This window comes from Podarcis bocagei (assembly GCF_964188305.1).
Source record: "Podarcis bocagei genome assembly, chromosome: Z".
NCBI classification, from domain to species: domain Eukaryota; kingdom Metazoa; phylum Chordata; class Lepidosauria; order Squamata; family Lacertidae; genus Podarcis; species Podarcis bocagei.
Genome location: NC_138140.1, coordinates 38,116,467 through 38,133,143, shown reverse-complemented (window position 1 = coordinate 38,133,143; position 16,677 = coordinate 38,116,467). Strand labels below are relative to the sequence as shown.

Here is a 16,677-nt window from a genome sequence, read left to right as displayed (position 1 = left end):
TCTACCTTAATGTGTCCAGGGACTTGTCTGATCCAAGTCCATCTTAAAGAGAGAGGGCCATGAGAAGGGTGAGCAAAAGCATCAAAATTGCCCATTAACAGTTACCACCTAGACAGCAAACCGCTCAGGCTCACAGATCACTAAATCAATCTTTCCCATAACTGTGAGATGTATTGTATTTCTGTTTAAATTATAGTAATTGTTTCTAAATGTATATCTATACATACAAATTAACACATGCAATCCTCATATGAACCAGCCCTGGCTCTGAGGTCTTCACCAGAGGCCCCTTTCCTTGTTCCCCACTCAAGGGAGGTGTGGAGGGTAGCCACATGAGACTGAGCCTTTTCAATGGTGGCTCCCTTTCTTTGGAATGCTCTCTTCGAGGGGAAATGCCTGGCTCCATCCTTGTCAGTCTTTAGGGTAGGACCTTTTTGTCTCATCAGACCTTTGGTAATTAAGTTACCTCCTAAAGTGGAGAACATCTCTTAGTGGGATGGGTATTAATATTTTACTGGATGAGTAATGTAGTGTTGCAGTGTTTGTTGTTTTAATTTTTCTGAATTTAACTTTCTTAAATTTGGTGTATTTTATCTTGTCAAGTCACTTTATGGGTATTTCTTTTGTATAAAGTGACCAGCTGAATGTAATAAATAATATGTACATTTTGTGCAAATCATCAAGTTTTTTGTCCTTTTTCGTTGGTGATCCATTTCTCTCTTTTTGGTGAACCTAAAGCCTAGACTACTCTGCTACACTATAACTTTTTAAAACTCTTCTGTTTTTAATACAGTTGAGAAAGCATGAAGAAACTTCTGCTAAGCTAGTCAGTGGTTACTGGCATGATAGGACAGGAAGGCTATACTTCTAAAAAGGGTGTAGAAAATTATATTTTTGCAACTGCAGTGTGTTGTCCAGGAGTGAGAAGACACACTGAAAACTCCATACAGTGGTACCTCAGGTTAAGTACTTAATTCGTTCCGGAGGTCCGTACTTAACCTGAAACTGTTCTTAACCTGAAGCACCACTTTAGCTAATGGGGCTTCCCGCTGCTGCCGCACCGCCAGAGCACGATTTCTGTTCTCATCCTCAAGCAAAGTTTTTAACCTGAAGCACTATTTCTGGGTTAGCGTAGTCTGTAACCTGAAGCATATGTAACCTGAAGCGTATGTAACCTGAGGTATATGCCTCATATTATACGATGCTTGACTAGATGGGCATTGGTGTGAGCCAAGAGGGCCCTTTCCCCCCTTACTATTAAAGACCTAAGCCTTAAGGACTCTGTCTACTAAGCTACTAGCCATGTTGGCTCTGATCAACCTCCACAGTGGAAGGCAACAACATTTATAAATACCAGTAGCTGGAAACCACAGGAGAGAAGAGTGCTCTTGTGCCCAAGTCCTGCTTGCGGGTTTCCTACAGACATCTGGTTGGCCACTTGGAGTACAGGATGCAGGATTAGATGGGGCATTGGCCTGACCCAGCAGGCTCTTCTTAAGTTCTTATTATTACCATTTTTGTTCTCATTTAATGTTGGGCAGGACCTGGTCTGTTCAGAGTCAATGTACACTGTCTCTAGAGTCACATGCAGAGCGCATCCCAGAATGCCCTGTACAGTGGCGTAGCGTGGGGGTGCAGGGGGGGCCGGCCACACCGGGCGCAACATCTGGGGGTTAGGGTTAGGGGGCGCAAATCCACGGGTTAGGGGGCGCAAATTACTTGCCTTGCCCCGGGTGCTGACAACCCACGCTATGCCACTGGCCCTGTAGCAGCGCAAAGGACTCTGATTCTGAAAAGGCCCTTACGCTACATTCAGATTTGGGCTTTGTTGCATTATTCTTAGTGGTTATAATGCTTACTCTTCTGTCCCGGTTCCTAATATTACTTTCACACTGTAGTACCTGTTGTGTTATGGAACTACAGCTCTTTGATCAAAATGCTACCATGTTGGCAAGAAAGAACTGCATGCTAGGATACCATTTCAAATTTCACTACATGAAATTACAAAGCAAATCTCCTACAATATTCCAAGTTAACGGGGTTGCAAACAGATCATCTTCTGGAAACGATTAACACAAAAATTAGCTCCAAACTTTGACTAGATTCCACCAGATTTCTAGAAGGGTTTTTACATCATGTGAATTATCATATAAAGCCTTGAAATTATTAGGTTAAAAAAAGGTCAGGAAAATGGAATAAAGTGCTCTTTGAATGCAACTTTGGTTTGTATTTCCACCACTCTACAGTGGATTATTCCCAAAGATAGACAGACAGACAGACAGACTATTCATATTGTTATGAATAGGGGGAGTAGATCCCTCTAAATACCATTTAGTAAATGGTAGCATTTAGCTAATAGTGGTACCTCGGGTTACAGATGCTTCAGGTTACAGACGCTTCACGTTACAAACTCCGCTAATCCAGAAATAGTACCTTGGGTTAAGAACTTTGCTTCAGGAAGAGAACAGAAATCGCGCTCTAGCAGCGGGAGGCCCCATTAGCTAAAGTAGTACCTCAGGTTAAGAACAGTTTCAGGTTAAGAACGGACCTCCAGAATAAATTAACTTCTTAACCAGAGGTACCACTGTATTTGGAAAATTAAGGGAAGATGCCAGATACAGCATAAACATATAGTCTGGGCCAGTTCTCCTGTTCAAGAGATAAGCTGACAGAGGTGCCATCGAATAACAAAGCAGAAGAGAGCAGAGTCATTACCCTGGCAAAAGGTAAGACTGTTCAGTCTCAGGTGAGAAGGGAAGTGGAGTCCCTCCCTCAGCAGTGCATTAGTTAGCAAAGACAACAGGAGAGCTGGGAATAGAGGTTGTCAGGGTTATGGAGAGGTGATGTCAACACAGGGGGGAAAGTGCTTTTGCAGGAGGCTTTTGAAATGTAGATTGCCAAGGCGAGGGGGGGATTATGTAAGGAGGGAGTTGCCTTAGGCAAGGGACAGGGGCAAAGGAAGGAGACCCCCCCCCACTGCAGGGGTGTTGGGGGCAGGGCAAACCACCCGGAGGTGCATGTATGTATGCCGTACGTATGGCGCATGTGTGGCATCACTACGTACAGCACGTGCGCAAACTGCTATGTACATTGCATGCACATGCACCGTATGTACAACGCATGCACGGTGCTGTATGTACAATGCATGCGCGCACGCCAAACGTGTATGTAGCAGTGCCATGCATGTGCTGCCAGGCAGTTTGCTGACGGTGCCACTTGAGCACCTTATGGACGGCGGCAGGATCCCTCTGCCGCCGCACTGCAGCTGCGAATGGAGGATCCTCTGTATGCGGCTGCAGCTGTATGGTAGCGGCGGCGTAATATGCTGCCGCACCTGGGGGCAGCATGGGGCGAGCCCCCCACGGGGTGCCTTGTCACACACCCCCATGGAGGTGGCACCCAGGGAGCACTGCCCCCTTCCTCTGCCACTGGCAAGGGGTTCTGGGAAGGAGGTGCAGAAGTAGAGCAGAACTCCATGCAGGGACTAAAGGCCAGCAGCCATGCCGCCAGGCTAGAGTAGACTGTTACAGAGAGACACTAGGATGGTGCTTAGGATGCATGTGAATCCAATGCTCTGCTGCTTTCATGGACTGTCTGGATGCAGAGGAGTGCTGGCAGGCACCAGCTGGGGAAGCCACAAGGGAACCCCCAGGGAAAGAACGAGGATGAGAAGGGAGAAGAGGGAACAGACTGAGAGGAGGAGGTATTGGAAACTGAAGAGGCAACAGGGTTTACTGAGCAGCGAGAGTCTGTGGCAAAGAGCAGTCCAGAATCAGAGGCTGGAGAGGAGGTTGGCCAACAAGCAGTGTTGAGACAGAGTTGCTTAAGAATCCAGGGACTCTCCTCCTCCTGCAGTGAACTATCCTCCCCTCTGGTCTCCTAGAACACGCAGATAAATGAAAACAGCAGAGCAGAGATTGGTTGTATGCAAACAACTTCTTGGGAAAGACCCTGGAGATGAACAGCCTTAGAGGGTGGTGGGAAAGTGGGGACCTTCAGTCCTGGCCACTGCCTCAATGGAGCAAGACCTTCTGGGAAAAGTTGCTGGGATCACTAGGCCTGTACTGTTTTGGTTTCTTTGAATAAAGAGCTAACTTCGTGGACACCATGTTCTTTATTGCTGACCTATCCCTGACTCCTGCTCCTGACAGTTACTGAGGAGGACAACTCCCTCTTGAGATGTGAATGCTGTTAAATCTCTCTCCATCTAAACTCAGGTGTAAATATGTGTAAATAAACTTTATTTCATAAGGACACTGCAGACTCTGCTGTGCCTCATTTTCCCCAAATTAATCCTGTACCCTGGTTAAGTGTCAAGACCCCTGGAATCTCACACCACTTGGCAGAGATTTGGGTGGCCAGTAAAAATGTAAATTTTATGGTATGGTTTTACTGTATGTTTGGCTGTTGCAAACCATTCATATTTTTTATGAATAGTATGGGGTGGGAGAGACAGGTGCCTGCAGGGCTGCATTTGAACCCTGGGCCTAAGGTTCCCCACTACTTCTCTAATACATCAATGCAGTGTGGCAGCCACCATACTACATCCAGTTTTTGCAATATGTCTGATGGACAATGAAGCTTGTACATCTGTATTTTGTGGCAGTGCCAGAGTGACTTGTAGCCTGGGCTTTAATTATTCCTTAGCTCCTCGTCTGGGGAATAGGTCATTTTGGCAATTACAGTAAACTATCTCTAAGGATTGTTGTGCGAATTAACTGGGTAACAATAGCAGCGCACTTTGCATATTACAAATGAAATATAACTGATTATTAATCATAAATGAGTCCCTTAAATGCGCAGCTAATTTTAAACACAAGGGCAATTGCATTATAATTGCATATTGCCTTTAATACCCTGTTGAACCATGACTATAATGTAAAAGTAGGACAAGCTGCAAAGTTGTTATCCAGGTACTGCATTTTGTTCACATTAAAATATTTGCGGCTGGGGGGCATAAAGGAAAAAATCGTCATCTCCAGCGATTTCCAAAGTTACAATGAGATGCAATTCAGATCAATTTTAGAATTGCTCTTTTCTGAAATTAACATTTGTCAAGACGTATTTTGAATCATGGGCATTCTGTTGGATGCTTTGCAATGATGACAAGAACTAGTATAAACCTCTCATGAATAGAGATTATTGATTAAAGTTCCATTAGATCAGCTGACTTTGGTGAATGCTCTGAGAAGACATAGCTGAACAATGACTTTTTCACTGCAGTCTTTTTCATCTTACTCACTTTATTTTACAGAAGTGTGGTGTGGCTGCTTCTACTTAACATGATTAAGCTCCTACAAATTTGCCTCAATGCCCATCACACAAGAATTTTTTTCAATACGGAGAAGACATTATTTTCTCCCCCCAGGGAATTTGGGTTTGGTCAAAACATCTTATGCATATTACAACACTTCTCAAGATTCAGCTCACCATGTTCTGGTTCAATCCACATTTGGAGGCTTTCCAAAAAAATGGTCAACACATGCTTACACATACACTGAATACAGTGGTAAAGGTAAAGGGACCCCTGACCATTAGGTCCAGTCGTGGCCGATTCTGGGGTTGCGGCGCTCATCTTGCTTTATTGGCCGAGGGAGCCGGCATACAGCTTCTGGGTCATGTGGCCAGCATGACTAAGCCGCTTCTGGCGAACCAGAGCAGCACACGGAAATGCTGTTTACCTTCCCGCCGGAGTGGTACCTATTTATCTACTTGCACGTTGACGTGCTTTCGAACTGCTAGGTTGGCAGGAGCAGGGACTGAGCAATCGGAGCTCACCCCGTCGCGGGGATTCGAACAGCCGACCTTCTGATCAGCAAATCCTAGGCTCTGTAACCCACAACACCACCCGTGTCCCGAATACAGTGGTTAAGTACTTAATTCATTCCAGAGATACGTTCTTAACCTGAAACTGTTCTTAACCTGAAGCACCACTTTAGCTAATGGGGCCTCCTGCTGCTGCCGCGCTGCAGGAGCATGATTTCTGTTCTCATCTGAAGCAAAGTTCTTAACCCAAGGTACAATTTCTGGCTTAGCAGAGTCTGTAATCTGAAGCATATGTAACCTGAAGCGCCTGTAACCCGAGGTACCACTGTACAATGAAATCTCCAGGAAAATGAAACCTGTGATGATACTACCTGTGGAATGTAATCCATTGGAACAGTCAAATGCAATATTCCTTATTTCCCTAGAGTGGGCACAGGCAGGGGGATGTTACTCCAGTTAGTGTAACTTCCTGTTCCGCTGGTCTGGAGCGTCCCTCCCCTGCATGTGATCTGAGAGATGGGTGACTCCATAAAAGAGCCAAGTCATGCAGCCATTTTCTCTCTCTTGTCTCTCTCCCTTGCTGATCTGTTAACTGCTGCTTTCTTGCTGCCATGCTGCCCTGCTACAACCATTTTGTTTTTTTAATGTAATTTTGCTGTCTGCTGGCTCTCAGCCAGCAGCACATGAGCTCAATCTCCATGTGAGATGAACTCACAGATTGTTATGTACGTAACTACTAAGGAAAGCCTGCCTTTCAGGGATCAAATCGTGAACTGAAATGTGAGTAAACTCTTGTGTCTTTATTCTTTTAAGAGGGATAAAAGGAAACACCAGGAATAATCCATCTGGGCAAGTCAGATTGGATTACTTAACTAAAGAGATTCAAACGAATCTGCAAACTAGCTTCCTGCTATATTGAAGGGAATCTGCTCTGCTACATCACTCTGCTAGCGTGAGTGAAGGAAGGATAATACTTATTCAATATATCCTTTCCTGCTATCCTTAACATTCCCACATTAACTGCATGCAAGGCAGATACTCTTCCATTGAGCTATGGACCTTCCTCCTCATTGATCATTTGTCGTAATAAACACTGTATATTACAAAGGCTCCAATAAACTATATCATTGATCCAGCAAAGGCTTTCAAGTCAGTTGCTAAGTTCAAGTATGGAGTTCAAGTACAGGGAACTACATCATGGCATGTTTTGTTGTCCAACCCACAGATGTGGTGTATAAGGAGGGATGCTTAAAGAATTCAGTATTTGTGAATTCAAGTATGAACTCACCTGGTCCACAACTAATGGGTGTATTAGAGCTCATTTATCTACTGTCTTTTGCACTTTCTGAATCAAAATGTGTTTAGAAATGCATTTTTGAGAGAAAACATGTTTTAACATACATATTTAAAAGTTAATTTTTCTGCAGAAAACCATGCACATTCATAGATTAGAATCTGACATACAAGAAGGGGATGGAATGGACTTCTAGGTGAACACCTGAGAAAGTGTCACTATCTGGAGATACAACTATCTTGTTGTAAGGGGGAAATGCCCTTTCAAAGTGATGCAAAGGACACTTTTGGACAAATGAGAAGGGATCAGAATCAGAGTGAACATATTTGGAAAGAAAAAGCAGTTCAGCCCATCCACAGCACTATGCTCAATGTGTTACTGACTGCCCACTTTATACAAAATGAAAGTTAATTAGGCCTTCACGGAGAATGTCAGATGGGGCTGCTCCTAGTGTAGTGTTACTGGGGGAAAATAATGCTGAGAAAATGTCAGTGCTCATTATAAGGCTAAAATGTTCACCAAGATCACTTGGCAGAGCATCAACTCTAGCTAGTAAAATTTTGAAAAGGCCTTTGAGATAGTTTTGACACTTGATAATATAAGGCCAAGCCATTCTTCCTAAACCAGTGTTGACTTAATTGTTACTCATTTTTGCTTAAGAATCTTCGAGGCTAGTGGACCAGTTACATTTTTACACAAACCATGTTGTTTAATTACCTATTTGTTGTTTCTCTGGCTATCAAACTTTATCATAGTTTATATTACCATTCTTGAACTTTAATGACAGGGAAGGGGGCATGTGAATAAATGGCTGTGCGCAAACCAGTTCCAGGGTGGAGCAGACAGCAAACGAGTCCCAAGAGGATTTTTTGTTTGCAATACTGAAAGGCAGGTACAACATTGAGGAAGAGTCTGTAGGAAGGAATGCAATGATGCTGATAGTCCAGGATGATAGTAGCCATAGCAGGGGGCACATCCTTCCACAATGCATGATTATTAGCTACTTGGACAGATAAAACAATATATAAGGATATCCCTACCAATGTGACTTCCCAGAGGCTACCACACCAGCCCCTGTACTACTTTCAAAAGATATTCAGCTTAGGGTTCTTGCAAATTGTGAGAAAAGCTCCATATGTAAAGAAGGCTGACCGCCGAAGAATTGATGCTTTTGAATTATGGTGCTGGAGGAGATTCTTGAGAGTCCCATGGACTGCAAGAAGATCAAACCTATAAATTCTGAAGGAAATCAGCCCTGAGTGCTCACTGGAAGGACAGGTCCTGAAGCTGAGGCTCCAATACTTTGGCCACCTCATGAGAAGAGATGGTTGGACAGTGTTCTCAAAGCTACCAGCATGAGTTTGACGAAACTGCGGGAGGCAGTGGAAGACAGGAGTGCCTGGCGTGCTCTGGTCCATGGGGCCACGAAGAGTCAGACACGACTAAACGACTAAACAAAAACAATAACAAAAGCTCTGCCAGAAATACTCTCCCTATTGCCCTTTGTTTTCAGACCCATTTCCTGTCACTAAACCTTTGATCTTTAGTACAGGAGAAACTCAAGTCTCATTCATCTGGGATTTCAAAACTGATGTCTGGGGGGTAATTTCCAAAAGGTGGCACTATGTCCTGGATCTTAGGCAAGTCAATCTTGAGGTTATCCTTAAAAAAGCTCAACAAAATATGGCATCCATAGGGGTGGGAAGTTCCCAGGCCTCTCTATTCGGCCCACAATACTCTCCCTGCCAGGCAGGTCCAAAGTCCGCTTCGGGGGCCTAATCCGACCCGCCGGTTGGTTTAATCCAGCTACTGTGGCAGTTTATTTCCTGGGGTAAAATCCTAAAAAAACTCAACAACTTCAATTTAAAAAGAAAAGCTTTACTTTGAGGTAAAATAATAAAAAAGCTCAACAACTTCGGTTGATAAGGGCCCTTCACATCTCAGGAAAAAAGCACTTTTTCGTCAATCAATCAATCAATCAATCAATCATTTATTGTATTTGACTAAAAGCCATTACAAATCCAGTTACAAAAGCACCAAACCCAATGACCCAAACTTATGTTGTCCCCTGCTCCTTTCCCTGCAAGGGTTCAGGTGAGTGCAAAACGCCTTGGGGTGCAGCAAGCTTTGGGGGGGGGATTTCCCCCCAAGGCCAAGCCTACCAGCTAACAGTGACCTTAAGTTTTCCAGTAAAACATGAAATGGTGCACACGCTACATCTTGTTTGTGCGCTTATCAGGCATGTCCAAGGTCCATTTTAGGGGCCTAATCCAGCCCACGGGTCAGTTTAATCCGGCCCCTGTGGCAGTTTATTTCCTGGGGTAAAATCCTAAAAAAACAAACCCTCAACAAATTCAACCCTAAGAAAAGGTTAACAACTTGGGTTGGCTGTTTCGGCGGCCCTCACAGCCCTTCACTTCATCAAATCTGGCCCTCTTTGAAAAAAGATAGGACAGGGATACCGTCAAAGAGTTCGAGAGAAGCAGAGAAGGGGGTAATGGATGTCCGGAGTTTCATTCTCTCCCGTGCTGCAGAGTGTGTGTGACTACTGGATCACATGCTCTGTGTGTTGACATTCCATTCTTTGGAAGAGAGGGAAGAGAAGGAACTGCGCGCCACTTCCGTCTTCTTTGTTCTGTGTTCTGTTGTTCTCTCTCGGACGGCCCACCCCCCATGGTGCTTCCGTTGGAAAAGGGGTGTGGTTTAAGCAGCCCGGTTGCCCCACCCTTTCCCATTGTGCCCTGTCCCTTTCCCTGCAAGGGTTCAGGTGAGTGCAAAATGCCTACTATAAACGCATGCAGAAAGACAAATGTATTTTACCACCCTACTTCCCATGGGACGCGGGTGGCGCTGTGGGTAAAAGCCTCAGCGCCTAGGGCTTGCCGATCGAAAGGTTGGCGGTTCGAATCCCCGCGGCGGGGTGCGCTCCCGCTGCTCGGTCCCAGCGCCTGCCAACCTAGCAGTTCGAAAGCACCCCTGGGTGCAAGTAGATAAATAGGTACCGCTTACCAGCGGGAAGGTAAACGGCATTCCGTGTGCTGCGCTGGCTCGCCAGATGCAGCTTTGTCACGCTGGCCATGTGACCTGGAAGTGTCTCCGGACAGCGCTGGCCCACGGCCTATAGAGTGAGATGGGCGCACAAACCCCAGAGTCTGTCAAGACTGGCCCGTGACGGGCAGGGGTACCTTTACCTTTACCTTTACCTACTTCCCATGGCAATCACAACACTATACAACACAATACAATAAAAATACCTTTATTGGCATTTCAAGTTAAGACCTTCCAAAATGGCTTGAGATACAAAGTCTTCTTTCTGTTTCCTGTTTCCGAGAGATCTGAATTGGGAAATCCTTTCGATTCTTCATTAATAAGAGGCAGTGGGGTGAGGGAGGCCATGGCCACATCCACACCATTTAATGCGCTATGAAGCCGCTTTAAACACTCATGGCTTAAACACCCCCAAAGACTCTGGGAGCTATAGTTGGAAAAGGGTGCCAAGAGTTGTTAGGGGGCCCCGTTCCCTGCCAAGAAGGGAACCCTACCTCTACCCCACCCCACCCCCACCCCTACCCCTGACGCTAACCCTAACTCTAGCCCTAACGCTAACACTTAAGCCTTTACTAGAGCTACAATTCCCAGAGTTCCCTGGCAAGAAGGGAACCCTAACCCTGCCCCCTAACTACAGCTACAATTCCCAGAGTTCCCTGGCAAGAAGGGAACCCTAACCCTGCCCCCTAACTAGAGCTACAATTCCCAGAGTTCCTTGGCATGAAGGGAACCCTACCCCTACCCCCACCCCACCCTACCCCTAATCCTAATCCTTAACCACCGTAACAAGTCTCCGCCCCCTTAACCACCTACAGTTCCCAGAATCCCTGAGGGGAAGCCATGCCTGTTTAAAGTGACTTCATAGCAGTTCAGTGGTGCACCAAATGTGGCCTAATGTTCCCTCCCTCATTTTCTTCTCTCTCCCCACTGCCCCATCACTTGCAATGCAGCAGATGTCCGCCTGCAGTCTCCCTTCAAGGCTCCTTCTCTCAAGTATGGCCACAGCCTTGTCCATTCCATTTCTGTTTCCTGTTTCTGAGAGATTTGAATTGGGAAATCCTTTCGATTCTTCATTAATAAGAGGCAGTGGGGTGAGGGAGGCCATGGCCACATCCACACCATTTAATGCGCTATGAAGCCGCTTTAAACACTCATGGCTTAAACAACCCCCAAAGACTCTGGGAGCTATAGTTGGAAAAGGGTGCCAAGAGTTGTTAGGGGGCCCCGTTCCCTGCCAAGAAGGGAACCCTACCTCTACCCCTACCCCCACCCCTACCCCTGACGCTAACTCTAACCCTAACGCTAACCCTTAAGCCTTAACTAGAGCTACAATTCCCAGAGTTCCCTGGCAAGAAGGGAACCCTAACCCTGTCCCCTAACTACAGCTACAATTCCCAGGGTTCCCTGGCAAAAAGGGAACCCTAACCCTGCCCCCTAACTAGAGCTACAATTCCCAGAGTTCCCTGGCATGAAGGGAGCCCTACCCCTACCCCTACCCCCACCCCACCCTACCCCTAATCCTAATTCTAATACTTAGCCACCGTAACAAGTCTCCGTCCCCTTAACCACCTACAGTTCCCAGAATCCCTGAGGGGAAGCCATGCCTGTTTAAAGTGACTTCATAGCAGTTCTGTGGTGCACCTAATGTAGCCTAATGTTTCCTCCCTCATTTTCTTCTCTCTCCCCACTGCCCCATCACTTGCAATGCAGCAGATGTCCGCCTGCAGTCTCCCTTCAAAGCTCCTTCTCTCAAGTATGGCCACAGCCTTGTCCATTCCTCACTGCCAGTATTTCACGTTCACTTCTCCGATGTAAATAGGGATGTCCTGTGGTTCTCTTGATGACTTTTAAGACTGGACTTGGGGAAAACCTCACCGGCTCCAGACATCCCTGTAAGGCAAAGGCAAACAGGTGAGTGGGATGGCCAACACCCGACAGCGTCCCCCCAGATTCCTCCTCTGTTTGGCTGCCTGTTAACAAACAAGGCTTCCAAACCAGTTTGCACCCATCTCAGCCAGCGTAGCCTCGCAACATCCACTAGCCTGAATGCAAATTCTTCCGACAACCATCCACCAGCTGCAACCTCATCAGGTCCATTGCCAGACATCAACCAGCTTCAGAGCTGAGTGTCAGTCACCTTCAAGTAGCGATCCCACCAGCAAGTCATCTTTGTACTTGCCTTCTCCTTGCTCCACAGCATCCCAGCACCGGGCAATTGCCTCCTTCCGCTTGCCAGCTTGCTGTCACGGGATAGGAGACCACCTGGGCTGAGTGCCACTGAGCTGCCCATTTCTCTCTGGGGAGGGCAACTGCTGAGGCTTGCGCCTTGGCCCACATTTATACCCGCTCAGCAGCCAAATGCTTTTGTCACATCACAATCAACCCACGGACAATGTCAGCTGCTGGGGAGGCATCACAATCACTCCCTCAGCCCTCACAATGGTGAGCGCAGCTCAGCAGCCAACACACACACACACACACACACACACACACACAAGTTGTGCCAATATCTGTGAAGGCCACACCGGAAGCCCAAGTGGGCAGGAGGGGGGACATTTTTAGGCCCAGTGGTTGCATTTCCCTCCCCACAACACTAGTCAAATGCACAAATGAACAGAGCAATGAAAGCAAGTCTTATCTTTGCACAGGAAGCTGTTCAAGGAATGACATGCAGAGAGAAAGTTAGCATCTCAGGAAAAAAGCACTTTTTCGTCAGTCAATCAATCAATCATTCATTTATTGTATTTGACTAAAACCCATTATAAAGCCAGTTACAAAAGCACCAAACCCAATGACCCAAACTATGGCTCCCAGATTCTTGGGGGGGGGGGAGCCAGGTGAATGCCATGTGAAATGAGCGATGTGTCAAGTGATGGCTATGTAGTACCTCCAGGTTCAGAGGCGGCATATTTCTGCATATCAGTTCCTGAGAATCACGAGGGCTGTTGTGGTCAGATTCTGCTTGCAGTTTTTGCACAGGCATCTGTGAGAATGGGATGCTGAACTTGGGCCACTGGCCTGATCCAGGCAGCTTTCTTAGGTTACAAAGGAAGACTTCCAAGAGAATACTTTTAATGTAACACTCCAAGAAATGCTGCAAGTTTCAGAAAGTCAAAAATCAGAAATTTTGAAACCATTTCAGCACTGTGTCATTTTACTTTCCCCCTGCATCTTTTGCCCAGTAGAACCCAGACCATGTTTTAATCTTTAATCAATAGTGTATCTTGCCTTCTGGGAGTGTGAATCAGATGTGCAAACTGCAAATGCAGCAAGAACAGCTGCTGGGAGGCTTGGCTAGTTTTGCATAAGAGCAGCGAACAAGTCTTTGCTTCCTGGGAGAAGTTATTTCTCCATTAAATGAATGTTACTCAGAGCTTTCATATGCTTGATGGTACCTTTCTGAGTAGGTCCTTCCTTCCTTCCTTCCTTCCTTCCTTCCTTCCTTCCTTCCTTCCTTCCTTCCTTCCTTCTATCTCTCTCGCTCTCTCTATCTTTGTGTGTGCATATGAGAGAGAGAGAGAGAGAGTGCACAGATGGAAATATTTCAGAGGGAGGGGGTATTGTTTGAAGTTTCTTGATCATTTCACTCAAGCGAATGACCACATTTGCCTCTGTTTTAACTGCAGCTCCTGATATTATTTTGGTTTTTAACCAGGGCCACATTCCCTTTCAGGCAATCTTCAAACAGCCACCAAACAAACAAACAAACAAACAAACAAATTTGTGTACCTGTATTCATCTGTAGTTCTCAGGGTGGTTCATAGCATATAAATAAGAGATAAAAACACAAAATAAATGCCTGTACAGTAGTGGGTGGGGCCGAGGCAAAAGGGGGTGGAACTACTAACATAGATCTTAATGTGTATTGGAGGCTAATTTCTGCACATGCTTACTCACTCTTCTCTGTCCTCCATCCAGACAAGTAAGAGGCCTAAATCAGACTTCCAGGACACCTTTCAGTCAGGCAAACATACTCAGGAACATATATTCCTTTAATAATGGAATCGCTCCCACAGAACTTACAAGTGCACCTCCACAAATTTGCTTTAGGTACAGTAAGGGGGTGATTTTAGTAACAATTTTAACATACTGTGGAGGAGTCATGTGTAGTGGCTGCATTGAAATGAGCACTATTGTGCGCATGCCCAACTTGTGGGCTTCCCATAGGCATCTAGGTGGCCGTTCTTGAAACAGAACGCTGAACCAGATCAGTCTTTTCTTATGTTTTGTAAATCTTCATATTATTGCTGTCAAAATATAACCAACAATGCGCAACCCTGTTACGGAGAAGCATCATTTGAACTCTTTGGGCATCTTATCTTCATGAGAATAGGGAAACTGTTGTTGGAACTCACTCTGAAGTGTGCATTATGTCAGTGTAAAGCAGCCTAACTGGCTTCAGTGCCAGCCCATTGCCTTACTTTGAGCCATGTCTTACCAACAATCTCTTTCCAGTAATTGTGCTTGTCCCCATAACGTCAAAGATTTCAAGAGAAGCAGAGAAGGGGGTGTGGGATACTGACCCCCCCCTTGCCGCTTCTGTTGGAAAAGTGGTGTGGTTTAAACAGCCTGGTCACCACGCCCCTTCCCATTGTCCCCTGCTCCTTTCCCTGCAAGGGTTCAGGTGAGTGCAAAACGCCTTGGGGTGCAGCAGGCTTTGGGGAGGGGCTGGGGGGAGGATGCAATGCTAGGGATGCAATTCCTAGGGAAAGAAAGTGGCCACGTGTTCAGTTATGGAAAACTTAATAAATATTTCATACAAAAATAAATAAATAAATAAATAAATAAAATACTCAATGACCTGCCTTTCAAGTAAGTGGAAATGAAGCAGCTGGTTGCCATGGTGAAATTATGATGACACTGTTACTCTGTAGTGGCAGTGCTGAAATCCTAAGTCAGATTCAAGGGGGGATTTCCCCCCAAGGCCAAGCCTACCAGCTAACAGTGACCTTAAGTTTTCCAGTAAAACATGAAATGGTGCACACGCTACATCTTGTTTGTGCGCTTATCAGGCACGTCCAAGGTCCATTTGGGGGGCCTAATCCAGCCCACGGGTCAGTTTAATCCGGCCCCTGTGGCAGTTTATTTCCTGGGGTAAAACCCTAAAAAAGGGGCTGTTTTGACGGCCCTCATGGCCCTTCACTTCATCAAATCTGGCCCTCTTTGAAAAAAGATTGGACAGGGTTACAGTCAAAGAGTTCAAGAGAAGCAGAGAAGCGGGTGCTGGATGTCCGGAGTTTCATTCTCTCCCGTGCTGCAGAGTGTGTGTGACTACTGGATCACATACTCTGTGTGTTGATGCTCCATTCTTTGGAAGAGAGGGAACAGAAGGAACTGTGCGCCACTTCCGTCTTCTTTGTTCTGTGTTCTGTTGTTCTCTCTCAGACGGCCCACCCCCCATGGTGCTTCCCTTGGAAAAGGGGTGTGGTTTAAGCAGCCCGGTTGCCCCACCCTTTCCCATTGTGCCCTGTCCCTTTCCCTGCAAGGGTTCAGGTGAGTGCAAAATGCCTACTATAAACGCATGCAGAAAGACAAACGTATTTTACCACCCTACTTCCCATGTTAATCACAACACTATACAACACAATACAATAAAAATACTTTTATTGGCATTTCAAGTTAAGACCTGCCAAAATGAGATGGAGAGAAAAAATCGAGATTAAAACCAAAATCTAAAGAGATTCAAATCTCTCGCAAACAGGAAACAGAAATGGAATGGACAAGGCTGTGGCCATACCTGAGAGAATGAGCTTTGAAGGGAAACTGCAGGCGGACATCTTTTGGATTGCAAGTGATGGGGCAGTGGGGAGAGAGAAAAAAATGAGGGAGGAAACATTAGGCCACATTTGGTGCACCACTGAACTGCTATGAAGTCACTTTAAACAGGCATGGCTTCCCCTCAGAGATTCTGGGAACTTTAGGTGGTTAAGGGGACGGAGACTTGTTACGGTGGTTAAGTATTAGGATTAGGATTAGGGGTAGGGTAGGGGTGGGGGTGGGGGTAGGGTTCCCTTCTTGCCAGGGAACTCTGGGAATTGTAGCTCTAGTTAGGGGGCAGGGTTAGGGTTCCCTTTTTGCCAGGGAACTCTGGGAATTGTAGCTGTAGTTAGGGGGCAGGGTAAGGGTTCCCTTCTTGTCAGGGAACTCTGGCAATTGTAGTACTAGTTAAGGCTTAAGGGTTAGCGTTAGGGTTAGCGTCAGGGGTGGGGGTGGGGGTAGGGGTAGGGGTAGAGAGGTAGGGCTCCCTTCTTGGCAGGGAACGGGGCTCCCTAACAACTCTTGGCACCCTTTTCCAACTATAGCTCCCAGAGTCTTTGGGGGTTGTTTAAGCCATGAGTGTTTAAAGCGGCTTCATAGCGCTTTAAATGGTGTGGATGTGGCCATGGCCTCCCTCACCCCACTGCCTCTTATTTATGAAGAATCGAAAGGATTTCCCAATTCAGATCTCTCAGAAACAGGAAACAGAAAGAAGACTTTGTATCTCAAGCCATTTTGGAAGGTCTTAACTTGAAATGCCAATAAAGGTATTTTTATTGTATTGTGTTGTATAGTGTTGTGATTACCATGAG

General features: G+C 46.0%; 1 long non-coding RNA gene across 1 annotated transcript in view; it reads right to left on the bottom strand.

The window, feature by feature from the left end:
• Positions 1 to 16,677, bottom strand: part of LOC308578900 — a 753,836-nt gene that overhangs the window by 427,344 nt on the left and 309,815 nt on the right. Inside the window, exon 2 of the long non-coding RNA XR_014004193.1 lies at positions 11,476 to 11,535. This is a non-coding gene — a long non-coding RNA (uncharacterized lncRNA). The remainder of the gene's footprint in view (positions 1 to 11,475; positions 11,536 to 16,677) is intronic.